Source organism: Lagopus leucura, unplaced genomic scaffold (genome assembly GCF_019238085.1).
Source record: "Lagopus leucura isolate 7727_CA_CO unplaced genomic scaffold, USGS_WTPT01 111-22_obj-0_obj, whole genome shotgun sequence".
Classification (NCBI taxonomy): domain Eukaryota; kingdom Metazoa; phylum Chordata; class Aves; order Galliformes; family Phasianidae; genus Lagopus; species Lagopus leucura.
The window spans coordinates 1-9,069 of record NW_024967175.1 but is presented as its reverse complement, the minus strand read 5'-3'; the positions used below and the strand labels follow the sequence as shown (position 1 = coordinate 9,069).

Genomic DNA, 9,069 nt, shown 5'->3' with positions numbered 1-9,069 from the left:
AGGCGGCGGCGGCGGCCCCACAGCCTCGCGGCGGCTCCGGCGGCGGCGGCGGCCGCTCCGCCCCCCGCGGGATGCGGGCGGGGCCGGTGCTGCCCCCGGGGAAGGGCCGCGGCGCTGCCCGGCACGGAGACGCCCCGCCGGACCGCCGGGAGCCCGCAGAGCCGCCCGGGTCGGGCGGTGGGAGCCGGCTGCGGGAGCGGCCCCGCAAAGTTTCCGCTCCGCTCTGCCCGTCCCTCCCGGAGCGGCGGCGTTCGTCGCTTCGGCTCGGAGAGCGCCGCGGGGAGAGCCCCGAGCTTCTGCACGTTGGGGTCTGTGCAGCCGTGCGCTGCGCGATGGATGCAGAGCCGGGGCTGGAGCAGCCTCGTTGTTTCTCCGAAGTAGTTAGGCGTTTAGAGCGTGGTTTTCCTTCGCTCCGAATAGCGCGGCAGTACGGAGGAGAGACCGAAGTTGGGGTTTTGGAGGCTGCTGGTCCACCTGGCGCTGCGAAGCGGTGCTTCACGGAAAGTTTTCTGAGCGGTTAGGTGGGAAATCTGCAAAATCAGCGAACGCCTCACGTTACTGTCTCAGAGAAAGCAGAGATTGAGGCCAGCTATCGTTAACTGACACATTTCCGAGGTACAGGAGAGCTGCATTCCCTCAGCGCCCATTGATTTCCGATAGGAATTAACTGCCCTTTAAGCCTGCACCCAGAATGCTCCGTGCTCATTTGCCTGTTTTAATCCCTGCTCAGCGTGCGTTTGGGAGCGGTGCTCTGAGCCTCAGCACGGTGCTCCGAAGTGGTGGCACTCACCACTCAGCAGGACTCACCGTAGGAGCAGGACTGAGCAATACAGGATGCTGCCTTGGCCGCTTGGATGTACTTTGCTGTAAGTTAACAAACACACACGTAACTCTGCCCTGCTGCCAGGTGCTGCTCGTGATTGCACGTATCTGTTAAAAGCTTATTCAACAAAATAGCAGATTTGGACGCTGAGAGAGTGGGATCTCAATCGAATCTCAGGCAGAGGTCGGATCGGTGAGCGCACAGGCGAAGTTTAAACACAGGCGTGAGATAGAGGATGTTTTTCCCACCCAAAATTGGGGCTCCGTCCCGGGCCAGTGCCACGGCCGCTGCATTCCTGGGCACAGCTGGGCTGACAGCTGGGAATGCGGCGGTGCTGCACCGAGGCCAGGACCTGCCTGCACCCATGGACTGCATGGCCTCTGAATGAGATCCGGCTTTGGCACAGGCCGACGTCTCTGGGCTGCACGCAGCTTTCGCAGCCCCGTCTCCTTTTTGTTTCTGCTCTGTTTTCTTCTGTCCTCATTTAGCAGCTGGGACAGAGGGCCAAAGGGAGGAGAAATGGTGTTTTGTTGCCTGCCACGCTGCCTGTTGTGTTTTGAGCAAGCCCAGGAGATGGCAGAGACAAGCAGGGCTCTAAGCAGAGAGTTGAGCGGGGCACAGCGCAGAGCAGGATGCTGGAGGTTCCCATTTGGCCACGCACACCCCGATGTGCATTTTTCAGCAGTGTGGGTGACAGGAGGAGCAGCGAATTTTCCATTTCTCCAGACATCTGAGTGAGGGCTGCAAATGCCTTTCAGGAAGGTGTATTTTAATTGGATGGAAATACGGAGCTCAGTGCAGAGATAATGTCAGAGTAGGACCTCAGAGACATACTGCACACAAAGTCAAGGAATCGAGGAGCGATGTGTCTTTTATGAATCTCAAAATGTATTAATCCCCTGAGGTTTTCCTTTCTTGTAATGCTCTAAAAGGTATTGATATGAAGGTGATGAGTAATGTGGTTCACACACAAAATTTCCCTTTGGTGGCATTTGCTCTAATGTGCCAAACCAGACCCAGCTACCTTCCTAATGTGCCAAACCATACCCAGCTCTGCTTTGAGTCTTATTCTCTGTTCTTAATAGTACTTTTTTTTTCCAGGTGCTCGGAGCTTAATTTTAGAATTTTCTAATAGTCTGCTTATTAGGCTGTAGATAAGAGCAGTGTAGGACCATTTGTGTCCAATGCCTTTTTTATCAGGGGAACAGCTGGTGCACCATTGCTGGCTTGTGAGGTCAGCGTATAGATGGGGCTGGAAGGTGAGGTCCTGGAGGTGGCAGGGAGGTTCTGGTCATAGAGTCATGGAATCATTAAGGTTGGAAAAGACCTCTAAGACCATCTAGTCCAACCGTCCTCACACCAATATTGTGCACTGATGGCTGCAGACAGCTTCACGTAAGGGCGTGCTGGCCAGGAGGAGGGCAGTGAGAGTGCTCAGGAGCCAAGGTTCCCTGCTAGGACCTGCCAAATCCCAGAGGTCCTCATACAGCATCTGCCTGAGAAGGGCAGAGACTGAGCCAGCTCTGGAGGAGCCCAGTGGTGAGGTTTCTCAGATCCCAAACACGTGCTGCCGGATGGGATCTATGCATTCATTTCTTTATCCCAAACATAGCAGCTCGGCGCTATCATCTGTTGGTTTAGTGCCTGGAAGTGGAATGTAATGCTGTGATGGAAGTGGATGACAAAGAGACAGCGAAAGCAACTGCAGCATAGCATCCCCTGGGACACACAGAGACTGATCTGGCTGAATTGCTTAAATGAATAGCATGTGCCAAGCAGCCTTTTCTCAAGTTGCAAACACGCTGATAGATAATCTCTGCAGCTTGGCAATTGAAGCTCCTTGGAGCAATGTTTGCTTTCTGCCACATTGTGCACAGGTGTTCATCTGTCATTGAAATAGTTTCTGAGGAAGAATCCTCAGGTTGGATGTTAGGAATAAGGTATTCTCTGAAAAAGTGGTGATGCAGTGGCACAGCTGCCGGGGGAGGGGGGGGGGGCGCCACTGTCCCTGGGGGTGTTTGGGAACTGTGGAGATGTGGCACTGTGGCCAGTGGGCATGGTGGGATGGGCTGGGGTTGGACTTGGGGATCTGAGAGCTCTTTTCCAATCTCAGTGATTCTATGATTCTTTGATTCACTCAGGTGCAAAGAGTTATTTAAAAAAAAAAAGAAAAAAGCCATGGACTGTGTGTAACTCACGGATCTCAGTGGTTTGCACTCGTGGTTTGCAAAGCTATAAGCAAAACCAAACGGCACCCCCTTCTTCTGAAAGCTCATCATTAATACTTTCATTGACATCTGTCTCCTGCAGTCAAACATCCCCTTAAATTTAAATCTACAGGATCTTCCCTCACCTCCTGCTCTTCCACTGCCCTCGAGGCTCAGAAAGAAGCCTGAGATCTCAGGTCCTGAGAAGTATCCCTGACAAAGACTGTGGTGTGCCACAAGAAAAGGGAGATCAAAGGCTTTATCCCCAATTTTTGCAGTAGAAGAGGAGTGCAGATTGCATGCTGTTCTAATGACAGAGCAGTCAGGGCTCCAACAGAGCCTTGAGGATCTTCTTATATTAGAACTCTTGAGAAGAGATCATTTTATGATGGCAAAAATACATTCTAACTGCCTCGAGTCATTTCCTGTGCAAACTCAACCCACTGTTACCTTAGAGTGGAACTCAACCTTTTGTTAATAAAGGGTTTCAGATACTTGGGAGCTCTCTTTGAGCTGCTGCCCTCCCTGGGCAGCATTTCTTTGTGTGCCCATTGATTGCACAGCACAAAGATATCTGCTGGAGGGGCTTGGTAAACATCAGGAAAAGATGGGAGCCCTAGCAATCTCCTTTTGCCAAAGTCAAGGTTCACACTTGCCATGTGGGTGGGAACTCACTTGAGGCAGTGGGAGCTGATGTTCCTACATTTCAATGGCCTTCAGAGGAATCCAGCAATTAAAAAAAGCCCCAAACCAAACAGGAACCCACATCTCCCGCTCTAAACAGAGCTTCAGAGCAGAGCTGGATCCAGCCCTGGGGATGCTGGAGCGGAGCAGTGATTCTGGAGGCATTCAAGGCCAGGTTGGATGGGCCCTGTGCAGCCTGACCTGTGAGTGGCACCCAGCCTGCAGCAGAGGGGCAGAACTGGATGATCTTTAAGGTCCCCTCCAACCAAAGCCATTCTATGACTGTATGATTCTGATGTGACAGCAAGGATGCTGTGCAGGATGTGCATGTCTCCTGCCGTAACCCCACTGCTGGCACAGCTGTTAGGGCCAGGCTGATGGGTGTCTGCATTCAGCCACATCTCTCCCCGTTATCTCCCTCCTGCAGACTTGTGCAGGTGCACAGTGCAGAGCAGAGCAATGACTCCACTCGCTGCCAGGACTTTTCAGTACACTGACTTCTGCCTCCAGGTTGCGTTGCCTCTGGAGAAGCTGGGAACTGTTTGTTGTATTTTCATTCTAACTGGTGCAGTGATCTGAGGGTGTGTGTCAGAGCCTATCAGTGTCAGACGTCCCTGCTAAGGGGGATTTCAGCCACTGCAAATTGCAGCTGTGAGGGTGCTCACACAGGCTTAGAGAGCGCAGTGAAGTCCTTTTTGTCCCAGGCTTTCCATTGCCTTTGGATCAGGCCCCAGACTTTGTCTTCCTTTACATCTGCCTTCCAGTTGATTTAAAAAGCCCTGACCCAGCAGAGCAGAAGCCTCACCCTGTGCTGGGTCATGCTGAGCTGGGGGCTCCCCTAGGGCTCACCCATGGGTGCTGTGCTGGCCATGCTGGGTGTGAATGGATGCAAGGAGAGAGGAGCAAGGATAAAGGAACCGCAGGGATCTGTTCATTTATTTCTTGGAATAGGGTTGAACACATTTTTTTATTTCACTGCAGATTGCATGCAGTGAGAAAATCAGTTTTTAAAAACTCCAAGAGCACAGCTCTTTCCCTGCAGGCTGCAGATGGCCAGGTAGGCTTGTTATTCTTCACTAATCAGCCTGGGATTAGGCCAGCACATTCATGTAGAAACACTAATACTTTTATTACCAAAGACAGCCCAGAGCTCCTACGGTTTGTCTAGAAAATGGAATATTTGATTTTCCCCCAGTAATGCTGTGTTTTCCTTGTCTCCTGGCAGTTTGCACAAAAGCCCAGAATTATGTGACATACGGCAAAGGGAACATCCAACCCTGCTGTGCCATCTGAGCCGCTCGTGGTGCAGCAGGCATGTCCCTGACCCCAGAGCCATAAAGCTGTTCCCCTCTTCCAGATGGGAATCCATGCCTTTACCTTCACCGTCAGCAATAATTTATGTGTATTTACTCTCAAAGCATGCAATATTAATGTGTCCTTTTAATATAAATGTACCTAGGGTTGGCAAAGGGGGGTTGGTAGCCCTGGGCACTGCTGTTTGTCCAGGCATCTTCAGAAAAGATGCTTTGGTGATGCTTTCCCCCATGATGGATTTGATGTGAAGGGCTCGTCTCCAGCAGTAAGTCCTCAATATTTATAGTCAGCTGCATTTGTGCAGCCATAGCCAAATAGGGTGATCTCCTTTTTGTAGGATCATGGAATGGTTGAAAGGGACCTGAAAAATTATCCAGGTCCAACCCCTGGGTGTCCTCACCAGCTCAGACTGCCTGGGGCCCCATCCAGCCTGGCCATGGGGCACCCACAGCTCTGGGCAGAGTTCTCATACCATGGGCTATAGGTAGAAATAGAAATACCTAAAGTATGCAACAGCTGGTCCAAAAGCATGTGAATATGAGGTGTGGGACTGTTGGAAAGGAGGGATAGGAGGCAGCATGGCAGCTGAGAATTGGCCTGACAGTTTTGTTTCACAGACACCAGTTAAGGGGAGCATTTTTTGCTGAAGCCCAGAAGAGGAGCTGGGATTTCTCTGCCTTTTTCAGTGCTCAGGGGGAGCGCACGCAAGAACGGCAGCAGCTTTACCTATCAGCAGCAGGGGAAGTCTCAGTGCTGCAAAGGAGCCTTACTTATATTCCAGAAAGAATTGTAGAACCACAGGATGATTGGAGTTGGAAGGGACCCCTAAAGGCCATCTCACACTCCTGCACTGAGCAGGGACACCCACAGCTCCTTCAGTGCTCAGAGCTTGTCCCCTGACCGTGGCTGTCTGCAGGGATGGGGCATGGAGGTGTTCCATTGGGATGGGGCATGGAGGTGTTCCATTGGGCTGGGCCACTATGAAGCCTCAGAACTCTTTCTGTAGATCCAATTCCACTCTGAAAATGGAATTTAAGCATTTTTTCAAAGTTACGCTCCGTGTATTCTGTACTATTTTTCTCCAGCAAGGGAAGCTGCCTGCACTGCATTATGTATTAGGCTCTTGGACGCATAACTAATCATGTAATTATTAGAATTATATTTGCATTCACAACTGGGATGTATATAACTCATATGTTAATGCATGCTAATTAAATACCCGATTAATCATTTAAAATAATGAGGTTTGAATCTATACAGCTATCACAGGCATAGTAAATACACACTGCTTCTGAAGAATAAACCAGGTGTGTCTTAATATGCAATTCCAGTCCTGCATAAACACATAACGCCAGTTATTTAGAAAGGATTCAAAGTGTTTCTTATTCACATTGCACAGCAACTGCTGGCTGAGTGACAGTCATTAGGATGCATTTTACTGCTTCTTTACATTATGGCACATTACTACTTCCAGCTGTTCCAGCCATCTGATAAGGCACACATTCATTAAGCTTTACCCTATGAGGGATAGGGTCTAACCCTTCAGATGCACTGCTGAAAACCAGTTGTGTTTGTGAAGTCTGGGGCTGTGTGGCCCTGGCAGGGCGTACAGCATTGCTTCATCTGCAGAACTCAGAAGCTCTGTGGAAGGTGCTGAAAGTCCACAGCATTTGACGATTCTGATTTGATGAACATGCAAAGCTGCTGCTGCCAGAGGGGGAAGCAGGCAGCTGTACATTTGTCTCCTATAGAAGTTTCTTACCCCTGGGGTCCTTTGCTTTTTTATTCTCTCCTGCATCTCTATTTACTTATTTACTTTAATTTTACATATTCCATTGCCAGGACAGCTGGGGTTTACTTCCCCCACACTCCTTCCCTCCTTACTTTGTTCACCCTCACCCTTAGGAAATAGGTGTGCTGATTTTCAGGATCCTTGCCTTTAATTTTCTGGAGATAGCAGTATCTTAAATGGATGATTTCATTCAGAAACCAATCAACCTAAATCATCATCAGTGCTAAGTAATAACACAGAGTTCAACGTGTTTTCCTCAGGCGTCTGTCTGAGTTCAGGCTGTGCTGCAGCTGTGGGGTTATTTAAGTCTGAAGCTCACCTGAGACTTCATCAGTAAGGTAAGAGAGTGCCAGGAATTATTCTAACATTGCAGCATTGGTTTTCTGGAAGGTCCCTGTTTGTCCCTTTCAAGTTACTCAAGCTCTATTCTCAGAACCAGGAACACAAAGGATGAATATTCAGTTTGGTGTCGCTTATTCCTCTGATCATGTCATTTCCCAACAGAGAAGTGCAAATCTCCTTTCTCTAACAGCAACATTTACTGCTGTATATTAGGAAGAAAAAAAAAATGCCATTTCACCAGCTGTTCAGTTTTGATAGGTCTGCACAGAAACCAACCCGGACAGCAGACCCAGGAGCAGCAACAAAGGTCATGAGAGCACTTTTTCTTCAAGCAGTGTGGAAACGATGGATGTTAGAACAGTTTATTAAAGAAACCAAACACAATTCTGTGTCCTTGGTAGTTTTTTTTTGGCTGATTGCATTCTGGCAGGCTCAGAGGACACAGTGATTACGTACTAAAAGAGGTGCATCTTCTTATGCTTCAAGCACGCCCTTCTCTCGGCCATTAATTGACCCCATTGCTCAGGTGTCCTCCAGCCCATAATCACCCTTGTCCAGAGGCTATCAGGCTGTGGTTGTATCAAGAGGCCTTTCAACTTTCAGTCATTTGCCCCTTTGGGAACTCAGCTGAGGTTAACCTCAGTTAATTACCGGATTGCTCTCAGGTGTGTTTTGCTGGGGGATCTCAAACCAACACCCAGAGGGCAACGGAGCACCATACAGATCCATGTAAGCTGGAGCTGAGGTCGCTGTTCTGGGATTAAATTCATCACAGAGAATCAAATTGAAGCAGTTTATAAATTGGTATGTAGAGCATACTTAAACTCTTTTTTTTTTTTTTTTTTTTTTTTTTTTTTTTTTTTTTTTTTTTTTTTCCCCAAAGGAGAAATGGGTGATTTTAAATGCTATCACAGACTTCTCTCATTATTGTCATAACTTGAGAGTGCTTTTCCATTTAGGAAGTCATCACGTGGAATAGAAATCACTCAGCAGCACCACAAGCTCTGAAAGGGTGAATGTTTTTAAGGTAAATTTAGATACAAGTGCTGGTAATGTTGTAAGTCATGCTATTCCACTCTCTGTGGTGGATGCTTATCTGTTTCTTATGTTTCAGTGTATGTTTGTGCCTGCATAACTTTGTTTGGGAGTTGGGGTTTACATCAGATTACATCCCAGTGTTTCTCCGTATGACTTTTTAATTCCCGGTGCTCCCATTTGGTACTGAAGCAGTTGCCTCTTAGATTTGTTCATGGAATAAGGAATGTCTTATGTGACCCGTTAGTGGGATTAGCAGCACTTCTTGTAAATTAAAATAATCATTTTTTCCATCCTGTTCAGAGGTCTGGGTTCAAAGTAGCCCTCGCTGTCCTTTTCGTCCCTGAGTCCCAATCGAGGTCATAGAATGACGGAATGGTTGGAGTTGGAAGGGACCCATAAAGGCCATCTGGTGCCACCCCTGCACCAAACAGGGACACCTACAGCTCCATCAGTGCTCACAGCCCATCTCCTGACCTTGGCTGTCTGCAGGAAAGGACACCATTGCCTCTCTGGACAACCTGGGATGGTGATGCCTTGGGCAGGGAGCAGAACAGGTTGGTACAGTACTCTCCAGCTGTGCTGAGAAAGGAAAAAAAAAGCCAAACAGCCAGATAAATGTTCTCCTCTAATTCTGTCCACTGATCTCTTGTAGGGATTTTATGATGCACAGTTTGTATAGTAGGAACCAAGGCATAAGAGTGACATACAACATGTCATGGTTATGCAACCTTTCCATGGTTGCATAAAAACTCAGATCTGGGCTGAAGATCAGCTTCTGAGCACACCTCCTGTCACCGTGCGTCCGTTACTGGGTGTTTTTCGTGCTGCCCATTGGGATGAATTACATCAGGATAGGTGGTTCCAGCAGC

General features: G+C 48.7%; 1 long non-coding RNA gene across 1 annotated transcript; it reads left to right on the top strand.

The window, feature by feature from the left end:
- The first annotated feature begins 7,881 nt into the window (after window positions 1-7,881).
- On the top strand, window positions 7,882-8,694 carry LOC122192989. Its single transcript, XR_006182762.1, has 3 exons — window positions 7,882-7,966; window positions 8,122-8,189; window positions 8,501-8,694. It is a non-coding gene; the product is annotated as an uncharacterized LOC122192989 (long non-coding RNA).
- The last annotated feature ends 375 nt before the right edge of the window (window positions 8,695-9,069 follow it).